The 9,546-nt window shown below is 27.9% G+C and overlaps 1 non-coding gene across 1 annotated transcript; it reads left to right on the forward strand.

Annotated features, from left to right (window-relative positions):
• The first annotated feature begins 1,532 nt into the window (after positions 1-1,532).
• Trnan-auu (transfer RNA asparagine (anticodon AUU)) lies at positions 1,533-1,626 on the forward strand. Its single transcript is given in 2 exon segments — positions 1,533-1,584; positions 1,591-1,626. It is a non-coding gene; the product is annotated as a tRNA-Asn (tRNA).
• Positions 1,627-9,546: the final 7,920 nt, after the last annotated feature.

Consider the following 9,546-nt stretch of genomic DNA (forward strand, 5'->3'; position numbering starts at 1 on the left):
GATGAAATATTTTAAAAGTTGCTTCTTGATGATTTTACTTACTTTTTTTTGCTTTGATAATGTTAATGAAATAATTAAACTTTCATTTGTACGTATTTTGTTTGCTGTTTTTGTTAAATTTTCCTAGTGACGTCATGTTTCAATAGAAACTAGCAGCATATACAATAGTACAAAAACAACTTTATATCACACATTTTAGACCAACTATTTCTAAAAACTACAAACAAACTAATAATTCACTTAATAGGAATAAAGTTACTCTTAAATCTAGATATAGTTGTAAGCTGTGCTAGATTGAAAAAAATGTGTCCTTAGATATATGCTATATTTTTCTGTACCAATAAGTCAGCATGGCCGAGCGGTCTAAGGCACAAGAAAAGCTAGAATTGGCTACTGGGTCCCACCAAGTGGGCGAGGGTTCGAACCCCTCTGCTGACACTTATTTATAAAACTGTTTTATTTTTAACTACTTATAAACATGGGTTAAAAATTGTTATTTTAGTTAACTTATTTATTTTTAAATGTGTTTTAGTTTCTTGTTCTTAATTCAAACTTCTATCACTTAAATATCAATTTTATGTATTTTTCCCGCATTAACAAGAAGTACAAACAACTTTTAACTGTTATTATCATAGATATTTTTATTCTTGCCTATTTAGTACATAAAAATTATTTTTAAAAATTGTAACTCACTCGAAGTGAAATGGTTATGAATATTAAATTTAAAATTAAATAAAATCTTTATAACTTTGTTTTTTTGTCGTTCTGCAAATGAGCAACGTTTTGTGATAATTTATGCTGGATTTTTCTAAAACTAACAACAAAACTTTGACACAATTATAAACTTCTAGATGCAATAACTTTGTCATTTCTAGTCGTAAGAAGCTGAAAAGTATTTTAAAATGTTCCTGAGAATCTCAGCTTTCAGGCAATGTCTTTAGATTGACCAAAAAAAGTCGCATTCTTTCGATATGAGTGGAAACGTAAAGTCTTCCGTGAAAATTGTTAAAGTAATGAAAATGTGGTATAATTTTTTTTAAACTTCAGACAAACTTTACAGCGTATCCCCGCCGTTACTAACGCTAGGTTTAATTTGTTCACTTTTTAATAAAAAAGTGTTTGTTTCAAAGTACGTTATAAGTACTGAAGTTTTTTTTTTTTTAATACACGTTGAACTCGATGAACAATGATGAAATATTTTAAAAGTTGCTTCTTGATGATTTTACTTACTTTTTTTTGCTTTGATAATGTTAATGAAATAATTAAACTTTCATTTGTACGTATTTTGTTTGCTGTTTTTGTTAAATTTTCCTAGTGACGTCATGTTTCAATAGAAACTAGCAGCATATACAATAGTACAAAAACAACTTTATATCACACATTTTAGACCAACTATTTCTAAAAACTACAAACAAACTAATAATTCACTTAATAGGAATAAAGTTACTCTTAAATCTAGATATAGTTGTAAGCTGTGCTAGATTGAAAAAAATGTGTCCTTAGATATATGCTATATTTTTCTGTACCAATAAGTCAGCATGGCCGAGCGGTCTAAGGCACAAGAAAAGCTAGAATTGGCTATTGGGTCCCACCAAGTGGGCGAGGGTTCGAACCCCTCTGCTGACACTTATTTATAAAACTGTTTTATTTTTAACTACTTATAAACATGGGTTAAAAATTGTTATTTTAGTTAACTTATTTATTTTTAAATGTGTTTTAGTTTCTTGTTCTTAATTCAAACTTCTATCACTTAAATATCAATTTTATGTATTTTTCCCGCATTAACAAGAAGTACAAACAACTTTTAACTGTTATTATCATAGATATTTTTATTCTTGCCTATTTAGTACATAAAAATTATTTTTAAAAATTGTAACTCACTCGAAGTGAAATGGTTATGAATATTAAATTTAAAATTAAATAAAATCTTTATAACTTTGTTTTTTTGTCGTTCTGCAAATGAGCAACGTTTTGTGATAATTTATGCTGGATTTTTCTAAAACTAACAACAAAACTTTGACACAATTATAAACTTCTAGATGCAATAACTTTGTCATTTCTAGTCGTAAGAAGCTGAAAAGTATTTTAAAATGTTTTTGAGAATCTCAGCTTTCAGGCAATGTCTTTAGATTGACCAAAAAAAGTCGCATTCTTTCGATATGAGTGGAAACGTAAAGTCTTCCGTGAAAATTATTAAAGTTATGAAAATGTGGTATAATTTTTTTTAAACTTCAGACAAACTTTACAGCGTATCCCCGCCGTTACTAACGCTAGGTTTAATTTGTTCACTTTTTAATAAAAAAGTGTTTGTTTCAAAGTACGTTATAAGTACTGAAGTTTTTTTTTTTTTAATACACGTTGAACTCGATGAACAATGATGAAATATTTTAAAAGTTGCTTCTTGATGATTTTACTTACTTTTTTTTGCTTTGATAATGTTAATGAAATAATTAAACTTTCATTTGTACGTATTTTGTTTGCTGTTTTTGTTAAATTTTCCTAGTGACGTCATGTTTCAATAGAAACTAGCAGCATATACAATAGTACAAAAACAACTTTATATCACACATTTTAGACCAACTATTTCTAAAAACTACAAACAAACTAATAATTCACTTAATAGGAATAAAGTTACTCTTAAATCTAGATATAGTTGTACGCTGTGCTAGATTGAAAAAAATGTGTCCTTAGATATATGCTATATTTTTCTGTACCAATAAGTCAGCATGGCCGAGCGGTCTAAGGCACCAGAAAAGCTAGAATTGGCTACTGGGTCCCACCAAGTGGGCGAGGGTTCGAACCCCTCTGCTGACACTTATTTATAAAACTGTTTTATTTTTAACTACTTATAAACATGGGTTAAAAATTGTTATTTTAGTTTACTTATTTATTTTTAAATGTGTTTTAGTTTCTTGTTCTTAATTCAAACTTCTATCACTTAAATATCAATTTTATGTATTTTTCCCGCATTAACAAGAAGTACAAACAACTTTTAACTGTTATTATCATAGATATTTTTATTCTTGCCTATTTAGTACATAAAAATTATTTTTAAAAATTGTAACTCACTCGAAGTGAAATGGTTATGAATATTAAATTTAAAATTAAATAAAATCTTTATAACTTTGTTTTTTTGTCGTTCTGTAAATGAGCAACGTTTTGTGATAATTTATGCTGGATTTTTCTAAAACTAACAACAAAACTTTGACACAATTATAAACTTCTAGATGCAATAACTTTGTCATTTCTAGTCGTAAGAAGCTGAAAAGTATTTTAAAATGTTCCTGAGAATCTCAGCTTTCAGGCAATGTCTTTAGATTGACCAAAAAAAAGTCGCATTCTTTCGATATGAGTGGAAACGTAAAGTCTTCCGTGAAAATTGTTAAAGTAATGAAAATGTGGTATAATTTTTTTTAAACTTCAGACAAACTTTACAGCGTATCCCCGCCGTTACTAACGCTAGGTTTAATTTGTTCACTTTTTAATAAAAAAGTGTTTGTTTCAAAGTACGTTATAAGTACTGAAGTTTTTTTTTTTTTTAATACACGTTGAACTCGATGAACAATGATGAAATATTTTAAAAGTTGCTTCTTGATGATTTTACTTACTTTTTTTTGCTTTGATAATGTTAATGAAATAATTAAACTTTCATTTGTACGTATTTTGTTTGCTGTTTTTGTTAAATTTTCCTAGTGACGTCATGTTTCAATAGAAACTAGCAGCATATACAATAGTACAAAAACAACTTTATATCACACATTTTAGACCAACTATTTCTAAAAACTACAAACAAACTAATAATTCACTTAATAGGAATAAAGTTACTCTTAAATCTAGATATAGTTGTAAGCTGTGCTAGATTGAAAAAAATGTGTCCTTAGATATATGCTATATTTTTCTGTACCAATAAGTCAGCATGGCCGAGCGGTCTAAGGCACAAGAAAAGCTAGAATTGGCTACTGGGTCCCACCAAGTGGGCGAGGGTTCGAACCCCTCTGCTGACACTTATTTATAAAACTGTTTTATTTTTAACTACTTATAAACATGGGTTAAAAATTGTTATTTTAGTTAACTTATTTATTTTTAAATGTGTTTTAGTTTCTTGTTCTTAATTCAAACTTCTATCACTTAAATATCAATTTTATGTATTTTTCCCGCATTAACAAGAAGTACAAACAACTTTTAACTGTTATTATCATAGATATTTTTATTCTTGCCTATTTAGTACATAAAAATTATTTTTAAAAATTGTAACTCACTCGAAGTGAAATGGTTATGAATATTAAATTTAAAATTAAATAAAATCTTTATAACTTTGTTTTTTTGTCGTTCTGCAAATGAGCAACGTTTTGTGATAATTTATGCTGGATTTTTCTAAAACTAACAACAAAACTTTGACACAATTATAAACTTCTAGATGCAATAACTTTGTCATTTCTAGTCGTAAGAAGCTGAAAAGTATTTTAAAATGTTCCTGAGAATCTCAGCTTTCAGGCAATGTCTTTAGATTGACCAAAAAAAGTCGCATTCTTTCGATATGAGTGGAAACGTAAAGTCTTCCGTGAAAATTGTTAAAGTAATGAAAATGTGGTATAATTTTTTTTAAACTTCAGACAAACTTTACAGCGTATCCCCGCCGTTACTAACGCTAGGTTTAATTTGTTCACTTTTTAATAAAAAAGTGTTTGTTTCAAAGTACGTTATAAGTACTGAAGTTTTTTTTTTTTTAATACACGTTGAACTCGATGAACAATGATGAAATATTTTAAAAGTTGCTTCTTGATGATTTTACTTACTTTTTTTTGCTTTGATAATGTTAATGAAATAATTAAACTTTCATTTGTACGTATTTTGTTTGCTGTTTTTGTTAAATTTTCCTAGTGACGTCATGTTTCAATAGAAACTAGCAGCATATACAATAGTACAAAAACAACTTTATATCACACATTTTAGACCAACTATTTCTAAAAACTACAAACAAACTAATAATTCACTTAATAGGAATAAAGTTACTCTTAAATCTAGATATAGTTGTACGCTGTGCTAGATTGAAAAAAATGTGTCCTTAGATATATGCTATATTTTTCTGTACCAATAAGTCAGCATGGCCGAGCGGTCTAAGGCACCAGAAAAGCTAGAATTGGCTACTGGGTCCCACCAAGTGGGCGAGGGTTCGAACCCCTCTGCTGACACTTATTTATAAAACTGTTTTATTTTTAACTACTTATAAACATGGGTTAAAAATTGTTATTTTAGTTTACTTATTTATTTTTAAATGTGTTTTAGTTTCTTGTTCTTAATTCAAACTTCTATCACTTAAATATCAATTTTATGTATTTTTCCCGCATTAACAAGAAGTACAAACAACTTTTAACTGTTATTATCATAGATATTTTTATTCTTGCCTATTTAGTACATAAAAATTATTTTTAAAAATTGTAACTCACTCGAAGTGAAATGGTTATGAATATTAAATTTAAAATTAAATAAAATCTTTATAACTTTGTTTTTTTGTCGTTCTGTAAATGAGCAACGTTTTGTGATAATTTATGCTGGATTTTTCTAAAACTAACAACAAAACTTTGACACAATTATAAACTTCTAGATGCAATAACTTTGTCATTTCTAGTCGTAAGAAGCTGAAAAGTATTTTAAAATGTTCCTGAGAATCTCAGCTTTCAGGCAATGTCTTTAGATTGACCAAAAAAAAGTCGCATTCTTTCGATATGAGTGGAAACGTAAAGTCTTCCGTGAAAATTGTTAAAGTAATGAAAATGTGGTATAATTTTTTTTAAACTTCAGACAAACTTTACAGCGTATCCCCGCCGTTACTAACGCTAGGTTTAATTTGTTCACTTTTTAATAAAAAAGTGTTTGTTTCAAAGTACGTTATAAGTACTGAAGTTTTTTTTTTTTTTAATACACGTTGAACTCGATGAACAATGATGAAATATTTTAAAAGTTGCTTCTTGATGATTTTACTTACTTTTTTTTGCTTTGATAATGTTAATGAAATAATTAAACTTTCATTTGTACGTATTTTGTTTGCTGTTTTTGTTAAATTTTCCTAGTGACGTCATGTTTCAATAGAAACTAGCAGCATATACAATAGTACAAAAACAACTTTATATCACACATTTTAGACCAACTATTTCTAAAAACTACAAACAAACTAATAATTCACTTAATAGGAATAAAGTTACTCTTAAATCTAGATATAGTTGTAAGCTGTGCTAGATTGAAAAAAATGTGTCCTTAGATATATGCTATATTTTTCTGTACCAATAAGTCAGCATGGCCGAGCGGTCTAAGGCACAAGAAAAGCTAGAATTGGCTACTGGGTCCCACCAAGTGGGCGAGGGTTCGAACCCCTCTGCTGACACTTATTTATAAAACTGTTTTATTTTTAACTACTTATAAACATGGGTTAAAAATTGTTATTTTAGTTAACTTATTTATTTTTAAATGTGTTTTAGTTTCTTGTTCTTAATTCAAACTTCTATCACTTAAATATCAATTTTATGTATTTTTCCCGCATTAACAAGAAGTACAAACAACTTTTAACTGTTATTATCATAGATATTTTTATTCTTGCCTATTTAGTACATAAAAATTATTTTTAAAAATTGTAACTCACTCGAAGTGAAATGGTTATGAATATTAAATTTAAAATTAAATAAAATCTTTATAACTTTGTTTTTTTGTCGTTCTGCAAATGAGCAACGTTTTGTGATAATTTATGCTGGATTTTTCTAAAACTAACAACAAAACTTTGACACAATTATAAACTTCTAGATGCAATAACTTTGTCATTTCTAGTCGTAAGAAGCTGAAAAGTATTTTAAAATGTTCCTGAGAATCTCAGCTTTCAGGCAATGTCTTTAGATTGACCAAAAAAAGTCGCATTCTTTCGATATGAGTGGAAACGTAAAGTCTTCCGTGAAAATTGTTAAAGTAATGAAAATGTGGTATAATTTTTTTTAAACTTCAGACAAACTTTACAGCGTATCCCCGCCGTTACTAACGCTAGGTTTAATTTGTTCACTTTTTAATAAAAAAGTGTTTGTTTCAAAGTACGTTATAAGTACTGAAGTTTTTTTTTTTTTAATACACGTTGAACTCGATGAACAATGATGAAATATTTTAAAAGTTGCTTCTTGATGATTTTACTTACTTTTTTTTGCTTTGATAATGTTAATGAAATAATTAAACTTTCATTTGTACGTATTTTGTTTGCTGTTTTTGTTAAATTTTCCTAGTGACGTCATGTTTCAATAGAAACTAGCAGCATATACAATAGTACAAAAACAACTTTATATCACACATTTTAGACCAACTATTTCTAAAAACTACAAACAAACTAATAATTCACTTAATAGGAATAAAGTTACTCTTAAATCTAGATATAGTTGTAAGCTGTGCTAGATTGAAAAAAATGTGTCCTTAAATATATGCTATATTTTTCTGTACCAATAAGTCAGCATGGCCGAGCGGTCTAAGGCACCAGAAAAGCTAGAATTGGCTACTGGGTCCCACCAAGTGGGCGAGGGTTCGAACCCCTCTGCTGACACTTATTTATAAAACTGTTTTATTTTTAACTACTTATAAACATGGGTTAAAAATTGTTATTTTAGTTTACTTATTTATTTTTAAATGTGTTTTAGTTTCTTGTTCTTAATTCAAACTTCTATCACTTAAATATCAATTTTATGTATTTTTCCCGCATTAACAAGAAGTACAAACAACTTTTAACTGTTATTATCATAGATATTTTTATTCTTGCCTATTTAGTACATAAAAATTATTTTTAAAAATTGTAACTCACTCGAAGTGAAATGGTTATGAATATTAAATTTAAAATTAAATAAAATCTTTATAACTTTGTTTTTTTGTCGTTCTGTAAATGAGCAACGTTTTGTGATAATTTATGCTGGATTTTTCTAAAACTAACAACAAAACTTTGACACAATTATAAACTTCTAGATGCAATAACTTTGTCATTTCTAGTCGTAAGAAGCTGAAAAGTATTTTAAAATGTTCCTGAGAATCTCAGCTTTCAGGCAATGTCTTTAGATTGACCAAAAAAAAGTCGCATTCTTTCGATATGAGTGGAAACGTAAAGTCTTCCGTGAAAATTGTTAAAGTAATGAAAATGTGGTATAATTTTTTTTAAACTTCAGACAAACTTTACAGCGTATCCCCGCCGTTACTAACGCTAGGTTTAATTTGTTCACTTTTTAATAAAAAAGTGTTTGTTTCAAAGTACGTTATAAGTACTGAAGTTTTTTTTTTTTTTAATACACGTTGAACTCGATGAACAATGATGAAATATTTTAAAAGTTGCTTCTTGATGATTTTACTTACTTTTTTTTGCTTTGATAATGTTAATGAAATAATTAAACTTTCATTTGTACGTATTTTGTTTGCTGTTTTTGTTAAATTTTCCTAGTGACGTCATGTTTCAATAGAAACTAGCAGCATATACAATAGTACAAAAACAACTTTATATCACACATTTTAGACCAACTATTTCTAAAAACTACAAACAAACTAATAATTCACTTAATAGGAATAAAGTTACTCTTAAATCTAGATATAGTTGTAAGCTGTGCTAGATTGAAAAAAATGTGTCCTTAGATATATGCTATATTTTTCTGTAACAATAAGTCAGCATGGCCGAGCGGTCTAAGGCACAAGAAAAGCTAGAATTGGCTACTGGGTCCCACCAAGTGGGCGAGGGTTCGAACCCCTCTGCTGACACTTATTTATAAAACTGTTTTATTTTTAACTACTTATAAACATGGGTTAAAAATTGTTATTTTAGTTAACTTATTTATTTTTAAATGTGTTTTAGTTTCTTGTTCTTAATTCAAATTTCTATCACTTAAATATCAATTTTATGTATTTTTCCCGCATTAACAAGAAGTACAAACAACTTTTAACTGTTATTATCATAGATATTTTTATTCTTGCCTATTTAGTACATAAAAATTATTTTTAAAAATTGTAACTCACTCGAAGTGAAATGGTTATGAATATTAAATTTAAAATTAAATAAAATCTTTATAACTTTGTTTTTTTGTCGTTCTGCAAATGAGCAACGTTTTGTGATAATTTATGCTGGATTTTTCTAAAACTAACAACAAAACTTTGACACAATTATAAACTTCTAGATGCAATAACTTTGTCATTTCTAGTCGTAAGAAGCTGAAAAGTATTTTAAAATGTTCCTGAGAATCTCAGCTTTCAGGCAATGTCTTTAGATTGACCAAAAAAAGTCGCATTCTTTCGATATGAGTGGAAACGTAAAGTCTTCCGTGAAAATTGTTAAAGTAATGAAAATGTGGTATAATTTTTTTTAAACTTCAGACAAACTTTACAGCGTATCCCCGCCGTTACTAACGCTAGGTTTAATTTGTTCACTTTTTAATAAAAAAGTGTTTGTTTCAAAGTACGTTATAAGTACTGAAGTTTTTTTTTTTTTAATACACGTTGAACTCGATGAACAATGATGAAATATTTTAAAAGTTGCTTCTTGATGATTTT

Source organism: Thalia democratica, chromosome 3 (assembly GCF_965202585.1).
Source record: "Thalia democratica chromosome 3, ktThaDemo2.hap1.1, whole genome shotgun sequence".
Classification (NCBI taxonomy): domain Eukaryota; kingdom Metazoa; phylum Chordata; class Thaliacea; order Salpida; family Salpidae; genus Thalia; species Thalia democratica.